Source organism: Triticum dicoccoides, chromosome 7B (genome assembly GCF_002162155.2).
Source record: "Triticum dicoccoides isolate Atlit2015 ecotype Zavitan chromosome 7B, WEW_v2.0, whole genome shotgun sequence".
Classification (NCBI taxonomy): domain Eukaryota; kingdom Viridiplantae; phylum Streptophyta; class Magnoliopsida; order Poales; family Poaceae; genus Triticum; species Triticum dicoccoides.
This window is the reverse complement of record NC_041393.1, coordinates 369,145,810-369,159,148: the sequence shown is the minus strand read 5'-3', so window position 1 is coordinate 369,159,148 and position 13,339 is coordinate 369,145,810.

Below are 13,339 nucleotides of genomic sequence, written 5' to 3'. Positions count from 1 at the left end.
CATGGGAGAGGGGAAACCCTAAAGGGGAGGGCCTCCACTTGACTTGGGAGGCACTCGTCCCCCCTTGGCCGCCGCCCCAACCCTAGATGGGATCTAGGGGGGCCGGCCCCCTCTCCCCCTGCCTATAAATAGTGGAGGGGTGGGAGGGCAGCTGCACCCCAAGTTCTGGCGCAGCCCTTCCCCTCTCCCAAGTACTCCTCTCTCGCGGTGCTTGGCGAAGCCCTACAGGATTGCCACGCTCCTCCACCACCACCACGCCGTTGTGCTGCTGCTGGACGGAGTCTTCCTCAACCTCTCCCTCTCTCCTTGCTGGATCAAGGCATGGGAGACTTCACCAGGCTATACGTGTGTTGAACACGGAGGTGCCGTCCGTTCGGCACTAGGATCTCCGGTGATTTGGATCACGACGAGTATGACTCCTTCAACCCCGTTCTCTTGAACGCTTCCGCTTAGCAATCTACAAGGGTATGTAGATGCACTCTCCTTCCCCTCGTTGTTGGTTTCTCCATAGATAGATCTTGGTGACACGTAGGAAAATTTTGAATTTCTGCTATGTTCCCCAACAGCTGCTAATAGTCTTCGTGCTTTCACTTCATTGAATACTTGACTATGGCTTGTCTAGTGTAGTCTACCTTCCGCTGCATACGAATAGGGCTATTTCTATTGTTTGTCTTCGAAACTCCCATGTTTTGAAGACTTTCATAAAAATCGCCTATTCACGCCCCCTCTAGTCGATATCCAGCTCTTTCAGGCATCACTGAAGTCTTTCTGTCCGTGTGACCTGAAGACTTGTTACACTTGAGGACTGTGAATCCTCCAGCCGGTTAGGCATCGCGTTCTGAGCATCCAAGAGTCATTGTGGATTGTCGGTGAATGAAGTCTCTGAAGGTTTGGAAGTCTACCTCGAAGACTTACCAGAGTGATTGGGCGAGGACTGGGTGTCCATAGCTCAAGGGGAATAAGGTGAAGACACGGTCTTCTGAGTTAAATCTCAGCCTCCCTAACTAGATGTACGGTTGTCACAACAACTGGAACTGGTCTACCAAATCATTGTCTTCATCAAGCTTCTGGTTCTATCCTCTACTCTCCTTACTTTATAGTTGTCTTTGTGAAGTCATTGCTTACTTGTCTAATCTGTTTGACTTCACACTGTGAAGACTATTATTTGTTTAGCTTCGTACTATCTACCTTTCTGATCTTGTCTACCTAGTTGCAATTAGTATTCATGCTTTCATTATGTTGTATGTTAGACTTATGCTTACCTAGTGTAGTTTTCATTCCGCTGCTTACTATTTAGGCTCAGTTACTTGTTTGTCTTCAAAGCCACCGTGTTTTGAAGACTTTCATAAAACTCACCTATTCACCCCCTCTAGTCGATAACTAGCAATTTCAATTGGTATCAGAGCAAGGTACTCCCTTATTCTGTGTGATTCGGTTTAACCACCTGGAGTTTTAGCTATGTCGACTGCGGGGATAATCAAGGTCTCCGATGCATGCCCTGTCTTCGATGGCACTGACAACCCCTACGGGAAGAACAAGATGCACATGCATATTGAAGCCATTGATGTTGATCTCTGGTATGTCGTCAAGACTGGCGTTCCCAAAGTCGGTGAAGGCGTCACCGCTGCTGATGTCAAGAGATTTGCTCAATTGGACTCAACCTCCAAGAACATCATCTGTGGTCATATGACCAAAGGGCAATATGGCCGTGTGAGTGCACTGTAAACTGCAAAGTTGGTCTGGGACTGACTGTACAAGGTCAATGAAGGCGTCTCAACTCAAAGAGACTCAAGAATTGATGTTCTTCGCAATCTTTTCAACCGCTTCAAGAGAAACAACAATGAAAATGTACAGCTCAAGTTCGCTTGGTTGACTGACATCACCAATGAGCTGCGTGCTCTCGGCGCCACTAAGATCACCAAGCATGAGATCATGAAGAAGCTTCTGAGATCACTTGATAGCTCGTTTAACACCTTAGCCCTGATGATTCAAGAACGTCCTGACTTCAAAGATCTCGATCCATCTGACATACTCGAGAGGCTCAACACACATGAGTTCTAGCTATCTGAGAAGCGTGATATCTATGGTCTCAGTTATGGCCAAACCCGTGCTCTGAAGGCAAATGATGTTTCCTCATCTGAAGAAGAATTTGACTGTAAGTCTGGTGATCCTGAAGAGCTTGGCAAAGGGCTTGCAATGCTGGTGAGAAAGTTCTAGAATTTCTCCAAGAAGAATCGATTCAACAAGTCTTCAAGATCTAGCTCCAAGAACGACGAGGCTTCATCACGTGACTACAAGAAGAGAAATTGCCACAAATGCAAGAAGACTGGCCACTACGTCTCTGAGTGTCCTCAATGGGATAAGGAATCGAAGAAGAAGAAGAAGAGCAAGGAATATGATTCTGATGATAAGAAGAAGAAGAAATCTTCAAAATCTTAGTCAAAGTCTTCATCTCACAAGAAGACCTCATCAAGCAAGGGTCATGCATTTATTGGCAAGGAAATGGATTCAGAGGAGGAGTCTGCTTCTGAGGAGGCAGAGGTGGAATCTCAGGAGGAGTTTGATTCAGGCGTGGCAAGCCTGGCTCTGGCATCAGCGTTCGTCGCCAAGTTCATCTTCAACACTGAAGACAATGGTCGCAGCGTTGAAGTCAAAGCTGATGATGATGACGACAACTCTGATCCTACCTACTGCTTCATGGCACGTGGTGCCAAGGTAACTTCACGCGATGCCTACTTCCAAACCTCTAGTGAAGATGACTCTGAATGTGAATCCAAACCTAGCTATAAGACACTAGCTAAAATCGCAACTGAGCAACAAACTGCTATGGAACATATCCAAAAGCTGCTAGACAAAAGCGATGACCTATTGGACGCGGAAATGAATCGAACCCAGTCCTTAATCGAAGACAATTAAAGTCTTCACGTTAAGTATGAAGATCTTGAAAGTCATCATGAAACTCTCTCGGCCTCTCATGAGAAGCTTTCCTACGATTATATTCAAAGGACGTAGGATCTAGATAAACTGAGAGCGTCTCATGAAGATCTTCAAAAGGAGAATGATTCACTACTCTCCCAACAGATCAGTACCGCTTAGGCAGAATTTGTTCCACCATGCTTGAAGTGTCTTGAGCATGATAATGTTGTCTCTGTTGCTGAATGTTCTACTACCTCTGATGTTGCAATATCTTCAACTGCTGATGTGGTAACTAACCCCTCTACTGAGGATGCCATTACTATTGCTCATGAGAATGCTAGGTTTAAGACATTGCTTGAGACTGGCATGTACAAAAGCCTCAAAGGGCATCAAACTCTGTGCGATGTCTTCAAGAAACAGATTCTGAACTGAAGCCCTAGGAAAGAGGGTGTTGGGTTCGAGAGGAAAATTAACGTCGATGGTTCATATTGGACGCCTGAGCAGTACCCCAAAACCACCTGGGTTGCTGCTAAGGATCCTTTAGTGGACCCATCTAATTTATCTGGCTTCACTTGTGCTAATCCAATTGTCAAATTGATGAATCCTTCGATGCAAATTATAAACTGTTTAAGAATTAGAATGGTGAAGTCTTTGCTAGGTACATTGGTACTAACTGCAGGAATGGGTCACCCCAGAAGAAGATCTGGGTGCCCAAAAGCTGTCTTGAGAAGCTTCCCGTGAATGTCATCATGACACCACCTGGGAAGAAGACAAACCCTCGACCAAAGGCATCATATGGTCCAAAGGCGTCATACAGACAGAGGACCACTTATGGTCACCCTAACGCCAATGTTTTGTAGGAGAATCGCTATGAGACTCATGAATATGAGAGTGTTTCATCCAACAGCTATGTTCACAAAACTAAGAACTTTTCTGCATATTCTTATGAGTATTATTCTCCTCCTATGAAGCTATTTACTAGGGCTCCCAAGCCAAAATTCTCAGATGCTGCACTTAGACTCATTGCTTCTAAGCCACCCCTAAAGATGTGGGTGGTTAATAAGAATTACCTTCTTTTGCAGGGAAAGGTCTCTAGCCGGAAAGAAAAATCTTCTGACAACAATGCTGGAGACCTAAAACATCTTGTGGGACGCAAGATAAAATGCTCAAATGGTCTTATCATGTATTCCGTCCCAGAGTTCCTTGAAGAGCATCCTATCATGCCTAACCAGGATTTAAACTTTGATAATATGCTTGTTTTCTACATGTTTCTGCTTCACAATACTCTTGGTGAAGCCTATCCTGCTAACTGCACTGTAGGGTACAACTCCGAAAGCCACTGAATGGATCATGGATAGCGGCTGCACCAACCACATGACTGGTGATCGAAGTCTTCTAATGGATTCAACCCTACGTCCTTCTAATAAGAGCCACATCACATTCGCTAACACTGGTAACAGTAAGGCATTGGGTCTTGGTAGAGTTGCTATCTCAAAGGATCAGCACATGGATAAAGTGATGCTTGTTGAATCCCTTGGTTACAACTTAATGTCTATGTCAATGCTCTGTGATCTGAACATGATTGTGATATTTGGAAAATATCGTTGTCTTGTGCTAATGGAATCTGACAAATCTCTAGCTTCGAAGGCTATCGAAGAGGTGATCTGTATATGGTAGATTTCTCAGCAGGACCACGGCTTGTCGTATGTCTTCTAGCAAAGGCTTCAGAATGCTGGCTATGGCATCGACGGCTAGGACATGCGGGCATGAGAAACATGTACACTCTCGCGAAGAAGAAGCGCATCATTGGCATCAAGGGCATCAAGTCCAAGAAGGATCATCTATGTGGTGCCTGTGAAGCTGGAAAGATGACAAGGGCCAAGCATCCCTCGAAGACAATCATGACTACCTCATGCCCCTTCAAGCTGCTTCACATGGATCTATTTGGCCCCACTCACTACTCTACTCTCACTACTACTGCACATCTCTATTGCTTCATTATTGTTGATGATTACTCTGGATACACCTGGGGGCACATAATTCTCTATAGGACTGAGGTGCAAGATGTCTTTAGACGCTTCGCAAACCGGGCCATGACGAATTATGGCGTCAAGATCAAGCACATCTGGAGCGATAATGGCACTGAGTTCAAGAACGGTGGCCTTGACATTTATCTTGATACTTTGGGCATCACACACGAGTTCTCTGCTCCTTACACACCTCAACAGAATGGTATCATGGAGTGCAAGAACAGAACACTCATTGAGATGGCACGAATGATGCTCGATGAGTATAAGACTCCAAGAAAATTCTGGCCTGAAGCTATTGATACTGCATGCCACATCATCAACGGAGTATATCTTCACAAGTTCTTCAAGAAGACATCTTATGAACTTCTAGCTGGTAAGAAGCAAAATTTCAGTTACTTCAAAGTCTTTGGTGCTAGGTGCTGGATCAAAGATCCACATCACACATCTAAATTTGCACTGAAAGCACATGAAGGTTGTATGCTTGGCTATAGAAAGGACTCGCACACCTACAGAGTCTTCAACCTCTTTCACTATAAAGTGGTTGAAACTATGGATGTGCGGTTCGATGAGACTAACGGCTCGCAAAGAGAGCACCTGCCCAATGTGCTAGATGAAGCTACCCCAGGTGAAGCTATCAAGTTAATGGGTACCGGAGAAATCATACCCACAGAGGAACTGGCTGAGGATGAGATCATCATTTCTGCACCTAACCAACCTGAATACAATGCTCAGTCTGAAGCCAATGCTGATGACGAAAACAATAGTCAGTCAGATCAAAATCTTCGTCCAGCTCACCCTCGGGTTGCAAATGAAGTCCAAATTGAGATGATCATTTATAGCATCAACGCTCCTAGCCCTCTCACTCGATTAAGAGCTACACAACTAGCAAACTTTTGTGGTCACTTTGCTTTTGTCTCTATATCTGAACCCAAGAAAGTCGAAGAAGCCTTCATGGAACCTAAATGGATTCAAGCTATGCAAGATGAGCTTCAACATTTTGAGCTGAATAATGTCTCGGAGCTTGTCAAACGTCCTGATCCTCGCAAGCACAATGTCATTGGCACGAAATGGATCTTTTGCAACAAGCAAGATGAACTTGGACAAGTTGTCAGAAACAAAGCTCGCCTCGTTGCTCCAGGTTACACACTGTAAGTGCATCTAGTGCCCCTTAGTGATTTTGGTGTATTGAAGACTTATAGGTTAAGGGACTAATATGTTTGTGAGTATACACATGCTCTATAAGTCAATGAGGAGTTTGATATTTACAGTGAAAGTCGACCCCTAAAAATGAATGTCTTCAGCTGAAGACTTTGGTTCTCCTGAAGACTTTGAAAGTGATAAAATTGGTGTGACCTTGAAGACTTGAATATTCATGCGAGGATTATGAAGCGTGAAGACTTTTGTTTTCGTAGTTTCATTTCCTCTTTCTTGAGTCATAGGAAACATCGTACTGTTAAAGGGGGTCGAGGTAATACTAAAGAAACTGATTTCCAAGTGATGCTCATCTCAAAATCCTACACCAACCCAATCTTTTCGAGTGAAGCCATTGGAAATCTCATATCAGTTCAGTCAATTTCTTCAGTGATAGAGACGAAGATCTTCTGGTCTATGAGGAATTTGTTCTGACTGAGGAGTTAGGAATTCGCCAGTGCGGATTGCCTACACAATGAGGAGCATGATAGCCCTGAGGAATTTGAACCTCAAATCCGACCGTTGCTGTGCTACCCGCCAGCTGTCCAAAATATCCTACCACCTAAGGGTCATATCATTGAAGGGCATTTATGTCTTATCATGTCGGGCTGCTCCCTAGGCTATAAATAGCCGCCCCCTACAACCACTAGTTGGTTGGCTGCTTCGAGAGAAACTGACACTTGTCAATTGAGAGCATCATATCCTCCGAGGACTTTGAGTGAAAATCATCAAGTGAGGAAAACCCAAATCCCAAACCCAAACACCTACAAACCAACAGTGATTGAGCATCACTGAAGAGATTGCTCCTGTGTGGAACCGATGCTTGTTACCTTTGAGGACTGTGTATCCTCCAGATGGTTAGGCGTCATGGTCTGACCATCCAAGAGGAATTGTGATTGCCGAGTGACCAAGTTTTTGAAGGTTTGGAAGTCACCTGTGAAGGCTTACAACGAGTATTGGGCGAGGTCTGTGTGACCTTAGCTTGTGTGTCCTCGAGTTTAAATACTCAACTGCTCCAACCATACGTACAACTGCCACAACAGTTGGAACTGATCTACCAAATCATTGTCTTCACCAAGCCTACTAGTTCTATTTCCCCAACCCTTTCCTCATTCATGTGTTGATGAACCTGATCATTACTGTTTGAAGACTTTGACTGAAGACTTTCTCTATTTCCTCAATCCTATTTCTTTAGTCACATTGTCTTCAGCCTGCTTATCCTGTGTTTAAACTTCCTATACTCTGTGTCTGTCTTTCATTTCATCATGATGACTATGCTATTGCTCTGTTATGCTTATACCTGAGTACTTATTCTGCTGCTAGTTGTTCGTGACTTAGGAATTTCCTCACCCTGAAATTCCTCGGTGATGTATTTGTAAAAATCGCCTATTCACCCCCCTCTAGTCAACTTAACGCACTTTCAATTGGTATCAGAGCAAGGTACTCCCTTGTTCTGTGTGATTTTGGTTTAACTGCCTGGAATTCTAGTTATGTCGACTGAAGGAATGCAGAAAGTGACATGCCCCATCTTTGACGGTCATGAGTATCCAAAGTGGAAGGCCATGATGAAGAAGCGACTCATGGCGATGAACAATGAATTGTGGACCGTCACTGAGATTGGTCTTACCGATCTTTCCAAGATGGCGGAGGCTGATGATATTTGCAAGTACACTCTACTCAACCTCACGGCAAAGGATGTCGCCTGCTCCTGTTTGTCCCAAAATCAGTTCAGGAACATCATGCATCTCAACCATGCGAAGCTTATCTAGGACCAACTATGTGAGGTCTATGTAGGCCATCAAACTTGTCATGATCCTTGGTTTGAGGATTTCAAGGAATCTCTCAAGGAGATGACTTCCGCCCCAGAATCATCATCCACTGCACCATGCCTTATGGCAAAGGGTGCCAAGGTAACTGAATTCTACCTTTCTGAATCTAGTGATGATGAATCAGGTGATGAATTTGGACCCAGCTATGTTAAACTTGCTTCCCTTGCCTCTAAACAACAAAGTGATCTTGAAAAAGTTCAAAACATACTTGATGAAAGCGATGATATGTTGGGTGAGGAATTGAATCGAACTAAGACTCTGACTGATAATCTTCAGAGACTTCAGACTAGGTTTGACAACCTTCAAAATCACCATAACACTCTCTTAACTGATCATGAGAAGCTTTCTTATGAATTTTATCAGAGAAAGCAAGATCTTGAGAAGTTAAAAGTGAGTTATGTAGATCTTCAGAAGGAAAACGATTCGTTGCTTTCTCAACAGATCAGTACCGCTCAGGAAGAATTTATTCCACCATGTCTAAAATGCATTAAGCATGAATATGCTAATTCATCACCTGAATGTTCAAATGCTTCTGTTGCTGCAAATTCTTCAACTGTCTCTGTGGTCACAAATTCCTCATCTGAGGATACCATAAGTATCATTGACGATAATGCAGGGCTAAAGGAATTGTATGTGACAGGCATTTACAAAAGCCTCAAAGGGCATCAGACTCTTTGTGATGTGCTCAAAAAGCAGATCTTGAACAGGAACCCTAGGAAAGAGGGTATTGCCTTTGAGAGGAAACTCAATGCTAATGGGACCTACTGGAAACCTGAGCAGTATCCCAAAACCTCATGGGTTGCTGCGAAAGGACCTCCTATAGATCCATGCACTCTATCTGGCTTTACTTGTGATTCTTCATATTCCTCTGATGAGTCATTTGACTCCAACTATAAACTGTTTAAGAATCAGAATGGTGATGTATTTTCTCGATATGTTGGAACTAACTGCAGGAACGGTCCCCCTATGAAGAAAATCTGGGTTCCTAAAACGTGCCTTGAAAATCTTCAGGTGAATGTCATCATGACACCACCTATGAAGAAAAGGAACCCCAGATCAAATTCTTCACATGGACCAAATTCTTCATATGGTTCAAAATCTTCATATGGATCCAAGTCCTCATATGGACCAAATTCTTCATCTGGATCAAATTCCTCACGTGGATCAAAATACTCATATGAACATCATCGTGCTAACACTTCTGTTTCGCAGGGAAAGTCTAAAGGCTATGAATATGTGCATTATTGTTCAAACCATTATGTTCATAAGTCCTCGAAGAATTTCTTTGCTTATTCATATGCTTATCCTAACCACTCTTGCGTGAAACGAAGTGCACTGGCTTCAATGCCATCTTTTTCTTATGGAGCTCGCAGAATGATGAACTCTTTGCCACCCCTCAGATGTGGGTGGTGAAGAAAAAGAACTAATCTCTCATGCAAGGTCAGGTCTCCAGACGAACTTAATCGTCTGAAGAATTTGATGGAGACCTGAATATGCTTGAATGGACACAAGCTAATCATGAAGAAATGAATCACTCATTTATCTCGTCCTCGTATTTCTATATCTGTTACTGTTGATGAAATTGATATCATATTCTTCACTAATGAAGTATATGGGTTCGTAAGTTCCACTAATTCATCTGCAGGATGAACAACCTAAAGCTATTGAGTGGGTCCTCGACAGTGGATGTACAAATCACATGACCGGTGACAGGAACTTGTTGATGGACACTGATTTTTCACCATCTCATCTGAAGCATATCACGTACGCTGGCAAAGGCAAAAGCAAGGTATTGGGTCTAGGTAAGGTTGCGATCTCAAAGGATAGACACATGGAAAAAGTTATGCTTGTGGAGTCCTTAGGATTCAACCTCATGTCTGTCTCAATGCTTTGTGATCTTGATATGGTTGTCGTCTTTGTCAAATATCGTTGCGTTGTGCTGATGGAATCTGACAATTCCAAAGTCTTCGAAGGCTTTAGGAAAGGAGACTTGTATATTGTTGATTTCTCTGCAGGACCACAGCCTGCGACATGTCTACTTGCAAAAGCTTCAGAATGCTAGCTATGGCATCGACGACTTGGTCATGCTGGGATGTGGAACTTGCATACACTCGCAAAGAAGAAGCATGTCAGTGGCATCGAGGGTGTCAAATTCCTCAAAGATCATCTTTGTGGGGCTTGTGAGGCTAGTGTAACGCCCACGATGCGGCTATATCTCTCACGTGTTGAGGCACGACTTAGAGGCATAACCGCATTGTAGGTTTTTGTCGCAAGAAGGGTCATCTTCACACAATTCCATGTAATGAACAAGAATGGGATAAAGAGAGTTGGCTTACAATCGCCACTTCACACAATACCTAAATAAATTCATACATCATTCAAAATACACTCATAGACCGAGTACGGTCAAATCCAAATGAAAAGAAGATAACCCCAAATGCTAGATCCCCGATCGTCCCAACTGGGCTCCACTACTGATCATCAGGAAACGAAACATAGTAACGACCAAGGTCCTCATCGAAATCCCACTTGAGCTCGGTTGCGCCACTTGCACTGGTATCCACGGCACCTGCATCTGTTTTGGTAGAATCTGTGAGTCACGAGGACTCAGCAATCTCACACCCACGAGATCAAGACTATTTAAGCTCATGGGTAGGAAAGGGGTAAGGTGGTGGAGCTGCAGCAAGCACTAAGCATATATGGTGGCTAACATACGCAAGTAAGAGCGAGAAAAGAAGCAATGCATCAGTCGAGAAGCTAGAAGTGATCAAGAAGTGATCCTGATACTACTTACGTTCATACATAACCCAAACCGTGTTCACTTCCCGGACTCTGTCGAAAAGAGACCATCACGGCTACACATGCGGTTGATGCATTTTAATTAAGTCAAGAAGTTCTCTACAACCGGACATTAACAAATTCCCATCTGCCTCATAACCGCAGGCACGGCTTTCGAAAGATAATACCCTGCAGGGGTGTCCCAACTTAGCCCATCACAAGCTCTCATGGTCAACGAAGGATATTCCTTCTCCCAAGAAGACCCGATCAGGCTCGGAATCCCGGTTTACAAGACATTTCAACAATGGTAAAACAAGACCAGCAAAGCCGCCCGATGTGCCGACAAATCTCGATAGGAGTCGCACGTATCTCGTTCTTAGAGCACATTGGATAAGTCAAGCTACGAGTAAAACCAGCCCTCAAGTTTCCCCGAGGTGGCCCCGCAGGCTGCTCGGTTCGGACCAACACTCGAAGGAGTACTGGCCCGGGGGGGGGGGTTAAATAAAGATGACCCTCGGGCTCGCGAAAACCCAAGGGAAAAAGGCTTAGGTGGCAAATGGTAAAACCAAGGTTGGGCCTTGCTGGAGGAGTTTTATTCAAAGCGAACTGTCAAGGGGGTCCCATAAATCACCCAACCGCGTAAGGAACGCAAAATCAAAGAACATAACACCGGTATGACGAAAACTAGGGTGGCAAGAGTGGAACAAAACACCAGGCATAAGGCCGAGCCTTCCACCCTTTACCAAGTATATAGGTGCATTAATTAAACAAGAGATATTGTGATATCCCAAAATATCAATGTTCCAACAAGGAACAAACTTATCTTCACCTGCAACTAGCAACGCTATAAGAGGGTCTGAGCAAAAGCGGTGACATAGCCAAACAACGGTTTGCTAGGACAGGATGGTTAGAGGCTTGACATGGAAATATGGGAGGCATGATAAACAAGTGGTAGGTAGAGCAACCATAGCGATAGAGCGAGCAACTAGCAAAGCAAAGATAGAAGTGATATCGAGGGTATGGTCATCTTGCCTGCAAAGTTCTCAGAGTTGTTGAAAGCTTGATCCTCGTTAGCATACTCAACAGGTTCCTCATTCACATACTCGTCTCCTGGCTCTACCCAAGGCAAGAACACAAGCAATGGAACAACAATCAATCACACTGCAATGCACAAGCAACATGATGCAATACATGGCATGATATGCAAGATATGGTACGCAATGCATAAACGTGCTCCGGAAGGGAAATTATGAACAAGGCATCAACTTGGAAAACCAAGTATGCCGCTACAAAGATGAGATGATTTCGGTTGAAAACGATATAAAGATAACCGGAATCGGATCCACGGTTTGCAAATGGCAAGCAAAACAAGAATGACACAATTCTGCGATTAACAGCACGATGCTACTTAGCATGCAACAAGAAACTAAGCTACTTTACTCCAACATAGCAACAAAGCATATGGCAGTGATGTACAAGAGATTCTTGACAAAATATGAACACCGAGCTACGGCTAGATGACACAATAGCAGGTTCAAACAAACATGGCAATAGTGCAAAAGATATCAGCTTCACAGACTTGGTGAAAATACTGAACATGACAGAAACATCATCAGGAAGCAATGTTTAGGGCAAGAAAACAACATGCTACAGGAACATATCGTTGACACTTAAGGCATGGCATGATACTACTAAATGCATAGAACAAAAGTCGCTTACTGACCATGAGCCAAAAAGGATCAGAAAGATATGATGGCACCCATATAAACATAGCAAGTTTCGTTAACAGATTCAGACTTAGCAGAAAACAGAGCATGGCATTAACAGAATTATGGAGGCATCTTTGCGAGCTCGATTAACTCACCACAAGTCATTGCATGACAAGATAAGCATAGCAGCAACAAGAAGACATGTTTATGAAACTAACCATGGCAAGAACAAGCTCATAGCATGCAAGGATCAACTACAACAACTTTGGCAAAATTGAATAACATGTAAACAATCTGCCAGGAACATTTTATAGCAAAAGTAGAGCAAGCAAATGACATGACAGATTACTCCATAATTGCAAACAGGGACATGGATGGATAGAGCATAACCATATGTTCAAAACATCCTTACTGAAGTATCTCAAAATATGCATGGATCTATCTGTAGCATCAAGTTTACATGGCATCAAAATAACAGCAGAACAGGGACTGAAATCAGCAACATCACGAAGCCTAGTTTGCATGCTTGTGCTAGCCACCACATTGATCACAAAAATACACGGCAAGAACCTCTGTAAAGATGACATGACATATATCAAAACACATGTAGAGATCATGCTCATAAGATGCACACACAAAATGCAATGAAAAAGACAAATCATCACGTTCTGTTAACAGACAGCAGTTAACATCATATAGCACTCTTGCAACGATGATTTAGGCATCAATATGAACTCAAAAAATCATGGCACAATTGAACAAAATGAAGAGCATCTCCTGATGAACATTTTGACATATTATATGCACAAATCGAAGCACCGAGCATGAAGTTATGATGCGTTGAACTGGGCCTGAAAATATTGCAGAAAAATGTGTGGAAAATCGA